Genomic DNA, 9,796 nt, shown 5'->3' on the forward strand with positions numbered 1-9,796 from the left:
CATAGTTTATTATATGGCACGTGTATTTCAGTAATAGCCGATTTATCTCAATGTAGTGATGAACAGTCACACATCTCAGTGGGCGTTATCTATGATACTCCTAAACTATAATTTATCCAAGTTAACTTCAGGTAACCAGGTCAGACAGTTCTTTTGCAATGAAAAATGTAAACACTCATGTCAAAGTTACCGCAGTGCCAGCTGTTTAATTCACATTACCTTATGCAGTAACCATGGTAACCACTGACTCTGAGATTGTGAGTGAATTAAGTCCAAAGTTTAACCACTGAGTGCTAAAACTCAGCAGAGGGTTTTAAGCTGTGTGCCAGTGACTGGATATCAGCCGCTGATAAAGTGCTCTGTAGTTTTCTAGGTGTCCATCGCTCTCTGTTTAAATCCCGTTTTTCATCTGTAACCCAGGTCAGTCACTCTGATGGAAACACAAGCTCCAGCAGCTCTGCGCTCAGGAAAAAAAAAACAACTAATTTACTTATCTTGTCAGAATCAGAATCGTGTTTATTGGCCATGTACATGGAAGACTGTTGAATACTATTGGGCCTTGTATTTTATTAATTTTGAATGCATCATTGTCTTCGGGCTGCGTACCGCTTCTATCAGCTACGGCAAATTTCTAAAGCTAAGCCTTTCCTCTCCCCCAAGGACCTTGAAAAGCTTATTCATGCATTCATTACCTCTAGACTGGACTATTGTAACTCCCTCTATTTAGGCCTCCCTCACTCTTCTCTTCACCGGTTGCAATTAGTACAGAACGCTGCTGCACGCCTTTTATCGGGTGCCAGAATGCATGATCATATGACTCCAGTTTTAGCCAACTTACATTGGCTTCCTGTGAAATTTCGCATTGATTTTAAAATTCTTTTACTCACTTATAAAATCTTAAATAACACTGCCCCTAGCTACTTAACAGAACTTCTTCATTTGTATAATCCTATAAAAGCACTAAGATCTTCTAACCAGATGCTCTTAATGCAACCTAAGTCTAGGTTGAAAACCAGAGGCGATCGTGCCTTTGCTATTGCAGCTCCTAGACTATGGAACAACCTCCCTATTGCCATTCGCTCTTCTGAGACTGTTCAGTCTTTTAAATCTCGTTTAAAGACCCATCTTTTTACTCTAGCTTTGATGTAAGATAGTTTGATTATCATTTGGTTGGTTTCTATGTTTGTCTCCTCCTGCGTTGTATTTGTCGTATTTTATTTCCTAATTTGTGAAGCACTTTTATCAAAACTGTTGTTTTTAAATGTGCTATATAAATAAATTTGATTTGATTTTTTGATTTGATATAAACTGGAATAAGATGGACCAGGCAGTGATCAGAATGTCCCAAAGCTGCCCGGGGCACAGAGCGATAGGCATCTTTTAAAGTGGTGTAACAGTAATTCTGTGTGATGTTGTACCTGGTGGGGCAGTATATATGCTGTCTGTATTTAGGGAGTTCGTGGTTTAGGTTTGCTCTGTTAAAATCCCCAAGGATAATGGTAAAGGAATCCGGGAATTTCTTTTCCCGTCAGCTGATTAGCCAGCTCACACAGTGCGTTGTTCGCGTTGGCCTGAGGAGGGATGTAAACTCCGACCAGCATGAAGGAAGAAAACTCCCGCAGTGAATAAAACACTTTGCAGTTGATGAAAAAAGTTTCCAGGTTTGGGCTGCAGTACTTCTGTAACACTGTGACATCAGTACACCAACCTACATTAATGTAGAAGCAGACTCCACCACCCTTTGTTTTCCCTGGGAGCTCCATTCCGCAGACCGCCCTGTGAAGTTGGAAGCCCGGCAGATTTAAGACAGTGTCTGGGATTCGCTCACTGAGCCAGGTTTCAATTCAATTCAATTCAATTTTATTAATATAGCGCCAAATCACAACAAAAGTCGCCTCAAGGCGTTTCAGTGAAGCAGAGGGCAGCAGAGCGTGCAAAGTCCTTGTTAGTCCGGTTTAAAAGTAGTAATTCATTGACTTTAATTAGAAGAGAGCGGAAATTCGCAAGGTGAATGGAGGGGAGCGCCGTGCGGAATCCTCGCCGACGTAGTTTCACCAGCGCACCAGTGCGAGTCACCCGTCTGCGTCTCTTCCGGGAGCCACAGAGAGCCACTGTGCCTCCGACCAAAATCTCCGAAAAGCTTTTCGGGTTTATGAAAAATGGATAAGAACTATTTTGAGATGACTGCCTGATGTTTAGCAGTCGGTCTCTCGAGAAAGTGATGTGGTCCGAGTGACTAAAAGCGCAGAAAATAAACGAAAACAAAATAAGTGTGAGAGAATGCGCTGCCATCCACGGCGCTGTCTTGTAATATTGTGCACATTATTGCGTCAACATTACGTTATATCGAGCGGCAGCTGCCCACGTTAAACTGTGACTATCACCAGGTAACGTGGGCGTTTCCTGAATAAGCAGCAGGTGTTAAACAGCTGACAGGTGAGTAGGATGTATGCTAGAGCGCTGAAGATATCCTGGATATGCTGACCTCGCTTTGTGGTGCACAGGGCTCCGAGGCAGCAAAGTGGGCTTCCAGTTTACCCTCATGATCAATATTCACAATAAAAATATTAGTCAAACAGCGTAAGGTCTGTACATGTTTCATAGTGTCTAACAAGCTTTGTACAGTTAAACCTAATGGTTACTACATGACGGAAACACCAACGTTATCTATTTTAATAAAGTTTATGCATTTATACACAGGCCATGCTGATTATTGAACAAAAAGCACAATGATCAAATGTTAACTGGATTTTTTTGCTCTCTCTCCTCCTTGAACATGTTTTTAACATTAGTTATAATTCAGAATTAGCCCCTGAAACAAGTATGACACATCAGGAAATAAAGACTTGATAGATATAACCTCAGTAAATGAAGTCTCTGTTTAACCTCTTAGAGGTTACAATCAGCGGAGGTTATTACAGTTGTGTACCGGGACCAGTGATGGGAATAACGGCGTTACAAGTAAGGGCGTTACTAACGGCGTTACTTTTTTCAGTAACGAGTAATCTAACTAATTACTATTCCTATTGTTACAACGCCGTTACAGTTACTAACATGAAAATGAAGTCCGTTACTATTTTTCAACAGACGGTTGAAGCTGTGTTCAGCTTACCGCATCTTATATCAGCTGCACGGAAGTAGCTGTAAGTAATCTGGACGCTACAGCTTTAAGCAGCTGCGCGCTCCCGCGGACGGTAATCACGATCACTGTCTAGCACAACACCTGGAGCTCAGGGGGCAAAACAATCGCATCAGTGCTGCTGTTTGACTGAGGAAGAATAAAGTAGTCGTGGTAAGCCAATCACATGACCACTTACAGACAAAGCAACAAGGCGACATATACCAGTTTATAAATTGTGTTGATAGGCCACGTAAAACCAGAGTTATGATAAAAATATTTGCAATGTTTGATTTTCCTCCTGAATACTATCGTTGTTTATATTTACTACGTGAAGAAACGGTAAAAACTGCGTTTTATAAGGAAAACGCTCGAAAGCCTGTGAGCAAAGACAAAACCAACCCCCACCCTTTCCTATTGGTTGAAAAATGTACCATATGGACCAATCAAAAATGATATGGCAACATGGCATTTAGTATTTTCGGAAGGGGGAAGTTTTAGAAGTGACGGTGGTGTTTTGAGATGTGAGAGATTTGCCACGTTTAGCGCAAATCTTGTGTAGTTAGTGTGTAGTGTAGACAATAGTTTTGTTGTGTGTGTCAGAACAATGAGGCGACTGCTGAATGTTACAGGTGTTACAGCAGTGATACATCTCCTGTTGTCAGGCCTGCAGGTATCAGGCTGTTGTTCTCCTTTATCTCATAGTGGACAGAAATCATTTTTTGGAGTGGCACAAATAATTTGTGTGGCATCAAATTTGATGCAGAACAGCTGATTGTTCTGTAAATAGTTTGAAATGTTTATTTAAAAAACGCCTTGGCTGCATTAAAAAAAATAGCTGCAAAAAACTTTGTTGTTTGCCAAACTGAGTTACTTTTTTGAAGAACTATATAATTAATTGCCCAACATTGGTCATTATATACTGTATTTGGCAGACGGAGTTACAGACTCTCTCCCAGACCACAGACTCATAATACAAGTCAGAGCTTTATGAAAAAAAAAGAAAAGAAATAAAGTTGTGTTTTCAAAATTGGAGTTCAAGTTATTTTTACTTCCAATAGTGTTAACATACTACACAGGTCATGAACAAGATTTTTTAAATTTTCATTGTAAGTGGGCTAAAGCAGTTAATTAAAAGTCTAACAGAAATGTAAATGCTGTAATTTGATTATTTTAATAAACCATGTAACTTGGATGGATTTGATGCTGGCGTGACCACAGTGCACACGTCTGATGTCGCTCACAGTGATCCAAGGGATCGCTCAGGGAGTTTGTGTGTTCGCTCAGACACGTGAAAAATTAGAGGGAACATTGGTGTTAACCATTTTATCTTTTAGTAAGGAGTTATTTAACTTCCAATAAGAGAATGTATGAGGTATAGTATCCAGTGTAAACATTTGGACGTTAATGTGAATTGCTCTATGATCAGTGAGGGGGGTGGCAAGTATATTAACGGTAATATTATCTTTATCAATACAGTTAGAAACAAGCTAAAAGTCAATACATGATTGCCTGGATCCTGTCTTAGTGCTCCAAGTAAAAAGTCTGCCATCTGGAAATTTTTTCTCTCCAAATATCCATAACATTAAATGTTCCCATGAAATGTTTTAAATTTGCACTGTATGAAGACTGCTGCCCTGGAGGCCATCTATCAACCGCATTATCTAAAGCGATGTTAAAGTCTCCACCAATTAAGAGGACTGAATTTGGGTATTTGGAGAGCCAGAAATTAACTTTTTCTTCTAAGGAGTCAAGTAATTTATCATTTTCAGTTTTATTATTGTAGCCATATATATGGTAGTGTCCCAAGGTGTCACAGTCAGAGTGTAACACATCTCCAGAAAAACAATTTTTAAGCGTGGCAACTCCAGCAGAATGCTCAGAGCCATGGGACAGCCAGACTTCATTACCCCATTGTGATTTGTATCAGCAGGTGTGGAATGACTCTCTTGGAAAAAGCAAAAATCAGTTCTAAATTGTTTGGCAAACAAAAACAAGGCTTTGCATTTACAGGTTTGTCTTAACCCTCTGGTATTAAGAGAAACAGACAAAGTTATTAGAAAAAAGATAAAGAGAAAAAGTAAGTTCTAAACTACTACAGTTAGGAATATATCTGTAGGAAAAGGGTACAGATGCTGCACAATTTAGGTAACAGAACAGTAAAAACCCTAAGTAACTAAGCTTATAATGAATATAGTATTTAACTATTTGCTTTGTTTTGACTACAGCTTTTTATAGATTTATACATAGATAGATAGATAAACACAATCTTCAACACAAAATAATTTAACCTGAGGGTAAATATATCAAGTTCACCATGTAAACAAGCTCACAGAAATGCCATTTCTAAGATTGAACAAGAGTCTTTATGAGGGAGGGAAAACTTCTGATCCACTGATCAATCCTCGACCTCCCACGAAATAAGCCGGCTTACCCTCCTTACGGGCTTTGTCTATCATCGGCCACAGTTTGTCCTCCCTGGACAGATCTTCAAATGATTGTCCTGCAGGTAGGAGGATGTTTTGGCTGCTTTCCATACAGCATCTCTGTAGATTCGGGAGGTGAACTGCACGATGATGCCTCTAGGTCTGGTGCTACTTTGTCGCTTTGCTCCGAGTCAGTGTACGGTGTTGATGGCATCGGGCAGCCTATGATTTTGTTCTGGCAGAACAGGGTGGCATATCTCTATCACCTTTCCCCTTATGTCTTCTTTCTCAGTCTCCTTGACTCCATGTAGTCTGAGATTCCACCTCCTGGAGTATCTTTCCAACTCAGATATTCTCTGTTGGCAGTTGTCCACTCGACCTTCCTCTTTAGTTACTTTTTTTTCCAGGTTGCAAACTTTCCCCTTCATGTCTTTCATTTCCGCGCGCACAAAATCAATTGTTTTTTTAAGACCCTCAATCTTGAGCGTATTCTCTTTCACTATGCTCTCAGTGTTATCAGACCTGGTGTTTATTAATGCCGACAAGGGTCAGAGCTGCTGCGTTCGTACATCACCTTCTTCGGAGCTGGCAATTTAAGAGGTGTAACAGGCAGATGTGGGAACTCATCCATTTCCTCTTCGGCTAACGTGAGTGCTACCGCAGTAGCTGCGTAGTTATGGCAACTATCCATTAGCACGTTGCTAGGCGTAGCATTCTCCTCACTAGCATCCTCAGGCGTTATCTTAGACTTGGAACTTTCCAGTCCCCTTTTCGCTCCTTTCTGACTCGGCATTCTGAAGCTCCTTGCATCTTCTCTTGTTTAGTGAATTGTTAGTGTTAGCAGCATAAAGTTGAGGTTTTACCGTTGTTCACGAACTTTCTGTGCAGAACCCAGTAGAGAGCGTCTACTCACTCCGCCATCTTGGCACGCCCCCCCTAGGAAGTTAGCATTTTCTCGTGCACGTCTATTGTCTACGGCTGTGTCCCAATTCAGGGTCTGCGTCCTTCAAGGCCGCATTTGAAGGCCGATTACATCACAGCGACGCGACGAAGGCTGTCCCAATTCGAAGGCTGCTCCAAATGCAGCCGAAAAACCGTCCTTCATTTCCCCGAATTTGAAGGATGGGTCAGGTGTACCCTTCGTGGCCCAACCTATCCCACAATTAATAGTGCGGTGATAGGTGTGGGTAATTTTGCAGGAGAAACACAGCAGATGCCTGAAGCGGGGTGGCCGAAAAGTAAACTCAAAAGTAAGTACTGAATATTATGTCACTTAATAAAGAACAGTAAAACATTACTGTTGGCCACATGTCGGCAAAGTTAGAATAGAATAGAATAGAATAGCTTTTTATTGTCACTGTTACAAGAACAGTGAAAGGCAGTTTGGCATCTCTCCATGTGTGTGAAGTACACAATAGCATAAGTATTTACACAATAACAGACAAATTTACATTTACACAAGAAAGATATGTACAAGTTATACATACACCTGCAAACATACACGCACATACATATATGTATATATACATATTTGCATCCATACATGCATACACACACATATTTCCACATACACGCTTACATCTATATACATACACATACATGCCATCTAACTAGCAGGTGCATTGAGAGGTGCAGTGTGATCAGTGATATTGCACATAGTGTGTGTGAGTGGGGGGTATGATATTGCACATTGAGTGTGTGGGCAGGGGGGATGATATTGCACATTGAGTGGGGGGTGCTGTTGGAACTATACTGAATAATGTTATAATGAATACAGTTTAAAGAGGTAAGGGTGTTATGTGACATTAGTGATGTTTGTACTTTCAGTGTTAAGTTGGTTTTAAATTCTTTACTTTAAAATATACGCCGTTCAATAGTTGACCTTAATCTTACAGAGAATGTGATGATTTTATGGATAATTAAAGTCAGTCATATATCCACAAACACAACAAGCTGAAAGTCAGTGATGCTGCTCGGTTTGCAGTCCTGAATATCACGGCACAAGCAGGGGCCTGTTCTTCGTACCTCGCTAAGTAAGTTAGCCGGATTTGAATGTTGACGATTTGGCGTGATCTTGGATCGTTCGGTTCTCCGAAGCTCATCTGGGACTTGCTGTCATAGCAACAGATCCGTAAGAGTAAGCCTGCTCGGGAGCAGGTTTACTTTATGTAAACAGGATTAGATCGCAGCCACTCAGGTATGTCCGCTGCAGTTATATGAAAGCAACAGCGATATTTCGCCACTGTGTTACCATAAATAAATATCAGCAGTGTAACTAGATATAATGCAGCATTTGATGCTTATATTGATTTCATACAGATACATACAGGTCATTTCCGAAAAAAAGGGAAATGTACTCTTAATCATGCCATGTCATGCAGTAGATCATGTCAGATGCAATACATATTTCAGGGTAGTATAAGTAAATTCCCACGTGCAATCAAGATGAGAGACCACGGCTATAAAAGCGAAGGTGGATTTGGGAAGTCTGTCGCAGCCATGTCCTGTCCGTTCATACGCGAGCAACCCATTGCGGAAGGTGCAAGAGTGATGAGTGTTCAGAATACAGCGGATATTGCGGGATAGACAGGATCCCTTAGCTCAGCGCGACAGTGTGCTCATAGAGAGGTATCGCTTTTCCCGTGAGGGTATTATTTACATAACCACCTTGTTGGATCCCTATGTTAAGAGTTCCACTCGCCGTAGTCGGGCATTAACAACTGCACAAACTGTGTGCATTGCCTTGCGTTTCTTTGCGAGTGGCACGTTTCTATGCACGCTGTTGGAGACGCAGAGAACATTGGCAAAAGTGCTGTCTGCCGTGCCATTCGCAAAGTATACCTGGCACTCAAGCAATTCCTGGGTGTGTTTGTGGTTTTCCCAAGCCACGTGAGACCACAGGTTGTCAAACAGGGCTTTTTCGCCATTGCAGGTACATGGAAATCGATAATGAATGTGATGCAATCATGACCTATGTCTGTAACTGTAGCGCGATTGTCCGAGGCTTCCCCAATGTGATTGGTGCCATAGACTGCACACACACATTGCAATCAAGGCCCCCAGGCCCCAATGAGGGGATTTTGTCAACCGAAAGGGGTCCACAGTATAAATGTGCAGGTGAGTAATACTAATATTCCAGACGGTAATATGTAATGGAATGGAGTGTGTTCACATATACTGACATCCCTTAGATGGTGTGTGACTCCATGTGCCACATCACCAATGTGGAAGCCAAATGGCCAGGATCAGTGCATGACTCAAGAATCTTCAGAGAGTCAGGGTTATGCACATTATTTGAGCGTGGTAAGTAAAAGGGACGATTTCGATATGTCATCACGTATGTCAATATGTCACACCTATTTTGATATGTCACACTTATCTTGGGCCTAACATAACAGCATTTCTCCATTATACAGGGGCCTATGATGGGATTCTTCTTGGAGACAGGGTTATGCATGCAGGCGGTACTTCCTGACACCGTTCCTGACCCCAACCCTGGGCCACAGACCGCTACAATGCAGCTTTAGCCAGGACAAGGGCACACATTGAAATGACCTTTGGACAATTAAAGGAGAGATTTCAGTGTCTGAAAGGTCTGAGGGTTGCACCTGACAGGGCATGTGACATTATTGTTGCATGTGCTGTACTGCACAACATTGCCACCATTAGAAAGGAGAGGGCCCCTGTGGTGGAGATGCAGCCTGTTGATGACCTCCAGCCAGTGCACCTGGACCAACCCAGTGGCAGAGCTGCACGGGACAGAATTGTGCAAAACAATTTCGCATATTAAACACTTGACCACACATATTATCCTGTGATATTTATTTGGGCATTTCTGTGCCGTCTCGTCCACCAGAAGGCAGCCATCATTTGCCTGGAAGAGAAAATAAAAAATACTGTGCCACGCAAGGTTACCAATAGTGCTCTGTATGAAGGTGTATTGTCACTAACTCTGTAGTTCCTTCTGTAGCAACTCGATTTCCAGTTGTACTTTTTGCCTCATTAGGGCTTGGAGTTCGATGTCACCGAGAAGCTTCTGTTTCTTCAGCTCAGTGTACTCTATCTTCTGCTGGAGACTTCTCTTATAGAGCACACGGATGTCACCCTGTTCCAATTGTAGGGACAACATTTGACGGTCAATACATGTCATGTAGGAGGTAGAATTAATTCCAAGACTGCCCACCCACCTCTGTATCAGGCCCTCTGCCGGCCTCTTGGCCTGCAAACCATACTGCAGTCAGAAACACATGGC

General features: G+C 41.9%; 1 pseudogene; it reads left to right on the plus strand.

Moving 5' to 3' along the window:
* The first annotated feature begins 233 nt into the window (after positions 1–233).
* Positions 234–9,334, plus strand: LOC120440345 (annotated as a pseudogene).
* Positions 9,335–9,796: the final 462 nt, after the last annotated feature.

Source organism: Oreochromis aureus, linkage group 5, assembly GCF_013358895.1.
Source record: "Oreochromis aureus strain Israel breed Guangdong linkage group 5, ZZ_aureus, whole genome shotgun sequence".
NCBI lineage: Eukaryota > Metazoa > Chordata > Actinopteri > Cichliformes > Cichlidae > Oreochromis > Oreochromis aureus.